Genomic DNA, 9,144 nt, shown 5'->3' with positions numbered 1-9,144 from the left:
AACTCATGGAGGAGTCGGTGGCCATCACCTCGAGGAGAATGCGGAGGCTGTCAGCGCCGTTCGAGGCGGTCGCCCCCACGAACAATGGCGGGTGGGAGCAGTTGAGCTCCTCCCTGGGTCACTCGTCGAAGACAGGCGTGTCGTCGAGATGCAACCTCTCAAAGAGCATCCAGAGATCGTGTATCTCGAAGGATACGTCATTGCGACACGACTCGTCAGAGGAGCCGGTGGCGAGGCCTACTAGACAGGAAGAACCGGCATTCAGTGCCGCGGAAGCGGGTTCCACGAGTGTGCTGATCGGACCGGACGCAAAGGGCCCGACGGAGTTGGCAAAGGGTCCTGCCAGGAGCATGACTCCGGCGGCGCCGCAGACGGCCCCATGGTGGGTGCCAACTGTCTTCGTTTTCTCACGACAGATGCCATGGTGTGTCTTATCAAGAGTGGTTGGGACCGAAAGGACGCCGGCAGGCTCCGGGAACGGGTTCAGGAACAAGTGCAGGCTACAATGTTGCTCCTTGAGCTATTCGACGGGGGAGGAAGAAGGATCTAGCTTGCCCTCTCTACCTCTCCTGGGTGGGTGTGGGTGTGTGCGTGGCGGAGTTGGCCGACCCTTTGCATGGGGTGGCACCAGGAGGTAATAACTGCCAACCCCTTAGCTTATAATAAGCATATATGGTACTGGGGGGACCCGGCTGGCAGCCTCTCCAACTCGCCATGGGGCACACCAACCGAGTAGTCTTGTCGCTTGTAGGGCCCGTCGGCTAAATGGTCCCATCAGGAGGAGGGGCCCGTCGACCCGTCGTTGCTATTGGTGCGTGCTCATCACACCGCGACATGGGCCACACTATGCGGCATCGACTTGCAGCATCCCGCCATAGTCAACAGTACCACCAGCCGCACTATAGCTCTGGGGCAGGTAATGGAATGGTTGGAGGCGTGCCTTCACTGTGACGCCCTGCCTGATCGTAGTCGGCGACAGTCAGTGATACGGCTGCCTCCACTGTAGCCGTGCGTATGTAGACCAGTGCTACATGGGCTGTTGTAGCCATGTGTTCACAGATGCGCTCCCGTCGCGTCGGTCAGGGTAATGTGAAAGCAGCTGACCATCCAGCTTGTGAGTTGCGCTCGAGCCGGATGGCGAGCGGCTTAGCCCCGATATGGTCCGCATTGCGTAGCCGGCTAGGGGTAGCCGGCCTATTGGGGAAATCGTTCGCCCTGCACTGTCTTGAAAAGGGTGGAGTGGCCCGGATGGGCCTACCCCAGGGTTATCACCTGTCAAGTTGCAGTGGCATTTGGCTGGGGACAACGAATTAATCCAATTAGAATAGTCCTGGCTGGATCAGATGGAATGAGAAGCCCATCAGTGTCAGCAGTGCCACTTGTGCCTTCAATAATGGGGTTCTTGCTCTTGGATCGGTAAATGTCTTCGCAAATGACATCCACATCCAAAAGATAATGCCATGGTCGCGAGCAGAGGCCAGAAATCTAGCATTTGTTCTGCGCATGATGAATTGCATGATCCATGGTGCATAGATCTTGGGTTCAAAGATATTGATGCCATTTGCATCCAGGTTGCGCGGGAACAATTCTTGAAGATTAAAATCAATGCCATAGACGATATTCTAGATCAATGTCTTCAATACCCTTTCCAGCTTGCCTAAAGACAAATGCTCTTTGATTGTCCATATGGTGTGATGAACAATATGATATATAGTCTTCGGTAGATATTATAGATCATCAACAAAGAATGTCGTGGGCAAACTTGCATCTGGTGCCAAATGCTTCAACATCACTACCATTGCAGCCATGTTGGGCTCAGGCATTTGGAACATGTTTCTCGTGGCTTCATCATAGGCAGAAGATTTAGGGTAAAGATCTTTGCCTGATGCGGCAAGTGGTGTGGTGGCAAAGATTTCCATAGCAGGAGCTTTAATATGCTCATCGCGGATCATGAATTCCATATCCCATGTCTTCAGATCTCTTCCAAAGCAAGAGATGTGGAGAGTTGCATAAAATTGAAGAATGAGTTCTTCATTCCAGTCTTCATGATCAACAACGGAGGGCAACAGTCCAACATCTTGAAGACAATCAAGGGCCTGATCAAAATAAGGAAGACCACTCATGGCTTCAATGCTTAGTTGTTTATGTGGAAAGATCATGTTCTGCCCATAGAGCACACATGTCACTACAGGAATCAGCTTCTTTACCGTCTATGATAGCGGATGGCAAAGGACCATTTTGAGGACGGCAAAGGTCCTTGTCGTCCTCCGTCGAACGGCAAATTTTTTGCACCCTCTAGGGCTAGTAAATAGCTTCTTTGTCGTCTGCCTCCACGCAGCGGACATCAAAGATCTTTGTCATTAGCTAAAGCCACCAGCAGACAGCAAAATGTGATCAGCAGCAGCCGCTAGGTACTTACTCCATTAGTCTACTCACGGAGTCTTTGCCGTTTGTTGGGAGGTGGCCCTTTGTCTTCTGCCGACGAGAGGCGCTTTTCCGTCTGCTGGTGGGAGGCCGTTTGCCATTTGCTAGGGGGCGGCCACACATGCCACGGGGCGGCCCTTTGCCGTCTGCCACGGGCTATAGCAGAAGGCAAAGTGACCATATAGGTTAGACGGCTGCTCCTAGGTTGCACAACTGGCTGCCACGTGGTACCTTTGTCACTAGCTGGCGGATGGCAAAGGCCTTTGTCATGTGCTAACACATGGCAAAATGCCGGTATTGCCACTTTTTTGGTTTTTTTAGTTATTTCCCTGCATTTTCAGAATATATATATGATATATATAGTTTCAAACATCATATATAGTTCCAAACATCCTAGAAGAAGCATAGGACATGTATCCAACAACATCGCGAAAATATTGAACAAGACAACAACTATTTTTCACATAGTTCATCCATGTATACACATAGTTTGAAACATGGCACTATTCATCCATACAAATCACATAGTTCATTATTCTTCTTATATTATTTCTTTTTCTCATCTTTCCTCTTCTATTCTTTATTTTTCTTTTTATGCCATTTTTGAACTTATTATGTAATTTGGAGGAACATAAGCTAACTATATGACATTTATGGGCTAACCAAGGTTCTTATGCTATTTATGACATAATTAAGCTAATTATGTCATAAATGAACTAAATAAGAGAATTATTTCATTTTTAAGGATAACTAGCTAAGAAAAAGAAGAAGAAGAAGAAGAAGAAGAAGGACAAGAACAACAAGCTTGTGTTCCATCGAAGTCATTTTTGAGGATAACTAGATAATTATGTCAGAAATGAACTAAATAATATAATTATGTCATAAATGAACTAAATAAGATAATTATGTCACTACATGAATCAGAAACTTTGCCGTTTGCCATAATAGACGGCAAAGAGGTGTTCCACCGACGGCAAAGGTCTTTGCCGTCTACCTCCTGTCGGTAAAGTTCCTACGACTACTTTCGACGGCATTGCACCTTCTTTGTCGTTTGTCTGCCGTAAGCGGACGAGAAAGGCCTTTGCCGTCAGCCTCTGGTACCAAGCAGACGACAACCATCGTTGGACGGCAGCTGACAGGGAACGCCTCCGTTAGGGCTAACGGACGCTTTGTCGTCTACCTCCCTCATCAGCTTTGTCGTCTGCCTCCCTCATCAGCTTTGTCATCTGCCTATATGGGCCAGCCCTCAGTTGGCCTAGCCGACTTCTCACACTCTTTGTCGTATGCCTCCTCTAGGCTCTTTGCCGTCTGCCTCCCTCACGCTCTGTGTCATCTGCTAGGCAGGGTAGAGGACGGGAAAGAGCCTATCTGGGCCAGCCGCTGCTCCATCAGGTTGCACAGTTGGGTGCCGCGTGGCACCTTTGCCGTCTACTACCTTGGCAAACGGCAAAGAGCCCATATTGTCACAGTTTTGTTTTTTATGTTATTTAACAACACATATATATGTAATTCATAGCACATATATGATATATATCTCACAACACATATATGATATACATATAAAGTTCATCAATGCCATTTGTTCATCAACGTACATCCCATATATCAAAATAACCAACATATACAAAGTTTCATCCATATATATCCACGTACATATAGTTCCACATATACCGTTCATCCATATATACATATACATATATTTCCACATTGTTCATCAACTCAAATGAAAACTAAACCTAAAGCACTTCGTCAATGCCAGCTGCCATGCCTGTAGTACATCCAATCTGCAAAATGGGAATAAGAAAGTCAAAAGAAGAAGAACAACAACATATGACGTTTTTGAGCTTATTATGTCATTTTGGAGGAAAATAAGCTAAGTATATGACCTTTTTGAGCTAACCAAGGTTATTAGCATTTTTTACCAAACTAAGGTAAGTATGTCAATTTGGATGGAAATAACCTAACTATCTGACATTAATGAGGTAACAAAGGTTCTTATGCCATTATTGACCTAACTAAGCTAATTATGTCATTTTAGAGGAAAACAAGCTAAGTATATAATATTCATGAGCTAACCAAGGTTCTTATGCCATTTTGAGCTTATTATGTCTTTTTGGAGCTAATTGGGCTAATTATGTCATTGTTGGGGAAAATAAGGTAAGGAGAATATGAAACAAGAGAAGAAAGAGTAGGAGAAGAAGAAGAAGAAAGGAAGAAGAAGGAAAATAATAAGGAGAAGAATAAGGATAAGAAGAAGGAGAAGGACGAGAAGAAGTAGGACTCCTTCTCCTTCTTCTCCTCCTCCTTATTCTCTTATTCTTCTTCTTCCTTCTTTTAATTTCTCCTCTTCTTGGAGCTAAATTTGCTAAGTATGTATTTTTGGAGCTATATGGGCTAATTACATCATTTTAGTAGAAAACAAGCTAAGTATATAATATTCATGAGCTAACCAAGGTTCTTATGCCATTTTGAGTTTATTATGTCTTTTTGGAGCTAAATGGGCTAATTATGTCATTGTTGGGGAATATAAGGTAAGGGGAATATGAAATAAGAGAATAAAGATTAGGAGAACAATAATAAGAAAAGAACAAGAAGGAGAAGAAGAAGGAGAAGAAGAAGGAGAAGAAGGAGGACAAGAAGTAGGACTCCTTCTCCTTCTTCTCCTCCTCCTCCTCGTCCTTCTCTTCTTCTTCTTATTCCTTCTTTTCATTTCTCCTCTTCTCGTGTTCTTGGAGCTAAATTAGCTAAGTATGTCTTTTTGGAGCTAAATGGGCTAATTATGTCATTTTATAGGAAAACAAGCTAAGAATATAATATTCATGAGCTAACCAAGGTTCTTATGCCATTTTGAGATTATTATGTCTTTTTGGATCTAAATGGGGTAATTTATGAGCTAACAAAGGTTCTTATGATGTTTTTACCGAACTAAGTTAATTATGTTATTTTGGAGGATAATTAGTTAAGTATGTCTTTGTTGGGGAAAATAAGCTACGTACAAGAAGAAAGAGAAGAAGCAAGAAGAGAAGAAGAACGATAAGAAAAAGAAGAAGAAGGAGGAGGAGGAGAATGAGAAGGAGAAGGAGGAGGAGGAGGAGGAGAAGAAGATGAAAAGAAGAAAAGAATAAGAAGGAGAAAAAGTAGGAGAGAAGAACAAGGAGAAGAAGGATAATAAGGACGGCTCCTTCTCCTTATTCTCCTCCTTCTCCTTCTTCTTCTCTTCTTCTTCTCTTCTTCTTCTTCCTTCTTTTCATTTTTCATCTTTCTTCTCCTCTTGTCCTCTTCTTGGAGCTAAATTAGCTAAGTATGTCTTGTTGGAGCTAAATGGGCTAATTATGTCATTGTTGGGGAAAATAAAGTAAGGAGAGTATGAAAGAGGAGAAGAAAGAGGAGGAGAAGAAGAAGGAGAAGAAGGAGGAGAAGTAGGTATCCTTCTCCTTCTTCTCCTCCTTCTCTTTCTTCTTATCCTTATTCTTCTCTTCTTCTTCTCTTCTTCTTCTTCTTCCTTCTTTTCACTTCTCCTCTTCTCCTCTTCTTGTAGCTAAATTAGCTAAGTATGTCTTTTTGGAGCTAATTATATCATTTTAGAGGAAAACAAGCTAAGAATATAATATTCATGAGCTAACCAAGGTTCTTATGCCATTTTGAGCTTATTATGTCATTTTGGAGCTAAATTGGCTAAGTAATGAGCTAACCAAGGTTCTTACGATGTTTTTACCTAACTTACCTAATTATGTCATTTTGGAGGATAATTAGCTAAGTATTTCTTTGTTGGGGAAAATAAGCTACGTACAAGAAGAAAGAGAAGAAGCAAGAAGAGAAGAACAAGGAGAATAAAAAGAAGAAGAAGAAGGAGGAGGAGGAGGAGAAGGAGAAGGAGGAGGAGGAGAAGAAGGATAAAAAAATAAGAAGAAGGAGAAGAAGAGGAGAGAAGAAGAAGGAGAAGAAGGAGGTCTTATTCTCCTTCTTCCCCTCCTTCTCCTTATTCTTCTCTTCTTCTTTTGTTCTTCTTCTTCTTCTTCATTCTTCCTTTCATTTTTCGTCTTTCTTCTCCTCTTGTCCTATCTTGGAGGTAAATTATCTAAGTATGTCTTTTTGGAGCTAAATGGGCTAAATATGTTATTTTTGGGGAAAATAAGGTAAGGAGAATATGAAAGAGGAGAAGAAGAAGGAGAAGAAGAAGGAGAAGAAGGAGGAGAAGTAGGATTCCTTCTGCTTCTTGTCCTCCTTCTCCTTCTTCTTCTGCTTCTTCTTATTTTCTTCTTCTTATTCCTTCAGTTCATTTCTCCTTTTCTCATCTTCTTGGAGCAAAATTATCTAAGTATGTCTTTTTGGAGCTAATTATGTCATCTTAGAGGAAAACAAGCTAAGTATATAATATTCGTGAGCTAACCAAGGTTCTTATGCCATTTTGAGCTTATTATGTCATTTTGGAGCTAAATTAGCTAAGTTATGAGCTAACCAAGATTCTTATGATGTTTTTACCTAACTTAGCTAATTATGTCATTTTGGAGGATAATTGGCTAAGTATGTCTTTGTTGGGGAAAATAAGCTACATCCAATAAGAAAGAGAAGAAGCAAGAAGAGAAGAAGAAGGAGAAGAAAAATAAGAAGGAGGAGGAGGGGGAGGAGAAGGAGAAGGAGAAGGAGAAGGAGGAGGAGGAGGAGGAGAAGAAGAAGAAAATAAGAAGATAAGAAGAAGAAGGAGAAGAAGGAGGAGAGAAGAAGAAGGAGAAGAAGAAGGGGAAGAAGGAGGAGAAGTAGCTCCTTCTCCTTCGTTTCCTCCTTCTCCTTCTTCTTCTCTTCTTGTTCTCTTGCTCTTCTTCTTCCTTCTTCTTTTCAATTTTCCTCTTTCTTCTCCTCTTGTCCTCTTCTAGGATCTAAATTAGCTAAGTATGTCTCTTGGGCGCTAAATGGTCTAATTAGTCATTGTTGGCGAAAATAAGGTAAGGAGAATATGAAAGAGGCGATGAAAGAGGAGGATAAGAAGAAGGAGAATAAGAAGGAGAAGAAGGAGGAGAAGTAGGACTCCTTCTCCTTCTTTTCCTCCTTCTCCTTCTTCTTCTCTTCTTCTTCTTCTTCCTTCTTTTCATTTCTCCTCTTCTCCTCTTCATGGAGCTAAATTAGCTAAGGATGTCTTTTTGGAGCTAAATGGGCTAATTATGTCATTTTAGAGGAAAACAAGCTAAGTATATAATATTCATGAGCTAACCAAGGTTCTTATGTCATTTTTAGCTCATTATGTCATTTTGGAGCTAAATTAGCTAAGTTATGAGATAACCAAGGTTCTTATGTCATTTTGGAGCTAAATTAGCTAAATATGCCTTTTTAGAGATAAACTAGTTATGTATGTCATTTTGGAGCTAAATTAGCTAAGTATGTCTTTTTAGAGCTAAACCAGCTAATTATGTCATAAATGAACTAGAGAAAACTTACCTTCGTGGTCATCAAGGAGGAGAAGCACCAGGGTTGCTCGCGGCGGCTTCCTTTGGAGATGGTTACCATCGAGAAGGGTCATGCGATACCGCTCGGGAGTTATTCTATAGAAAAGATATTTTGCAATGTCTCAGTTAGCATGATGACACACAATTTATAATGACCATTGAAATGAAACTCACTGTGCGAATCGCAGAGAAGAGGGGCATCGACGGAGGGGCTTGATCGGTCTTCTCGCACATAGACTGCACATTTGGTTTTGAAGAGTTGGTCGTATTAGTTAGTAATGAAACATACATTACACACATGATTTGGCTAATGTGAAAAAGAAACATACCACAATAAGCTCGTACATGGCCAGGTGACCCGCCTCATTCCGGGCCCTCTCCTCCTAAATCAACTGAGCCGTGGTTCGGTCCGTCTCCTGAAGAGCAGTCTCGCTTGCCAATCTCTCTTTCTCAAGAGCAGCCTCGTTTGCCGCTCTCTCTCTCTGAAGAGCAACCTGCAACACCAGTCCTCGTTACCACAGTAATGATCGATGGCCACACACACAATGAAATGGATGAAAGTTTTCTGAGTCCATAAAACTAACCTCGATGGCAGGATCGAGTGGCCGTGGACGAGGCGTTATCTCAGGACAAGAGCTCGAATGGCGTGCCTTGATCTCCGGAAGAGTGAGTGGACAACGTATTATCCCATCTCCAATGGCTATCGACCCATGGGGCCTCCCACCACCAGATATCATCACCAGCTCTGGATCCAAAGGTTCCTGGCTGGGGTTAAAGTCCTCACCTTTCCAAGCCTTCCCCACGTCCCTATATTTCATGAGCTTGTGGTGGGATGAGATGTTGGTGAAGTTCTTTGCATCATCCAGGTCAGACTAAGATAATGCCTTCGCCTTCTTGTAGAAGGCAGTATGGGCCATGGCATAAAGGTCGTACAACTCTGGCATCTCTTTCTTATTGTGATGCGCCTAAAAGAGAGGAACAAAGTATTAGTAAGGGTATCAAGCTAGCAAGAAGAATGAATTGTATGAATCGTGAAGCAAACAGCATACCCAGTTTCGTCCGAACTGAAGTAAGTTGGCACTGCCTTGATGGTGTGGCCGAACAACCATGTGGCTACGTCGATCCTTCGCATTATCGTGGACGGCTCGCTAGTTTCCTAGGCACCACTCATCCACCAACACCTCCCAACAATCCATCTTATCCACAGACCATATCGGGGGCGCCTATAAGTTATTAGAAAGAATTTTGAGCGCTACTCCTTTGAATAAAATGAAGAAAA

This window comes from Hordeum vulgare, chromosome 6H (assembly GCF_904849725.1).
Source record: "Hordeum vulgare subsp. vulgare chromosome 6H, MorexV3_pseudomolecules_assembly, whole genome shotgun sequence".
Taxonomy (NCBI): Eukaryota; Viridiplantae; Streptophyta; class Magnoliopsida; order Poales; family Poaceae; genus Hordeum; species Hordeum vulgare.
Note: the sequence above shows the minus strand (reverse complement) of the source record.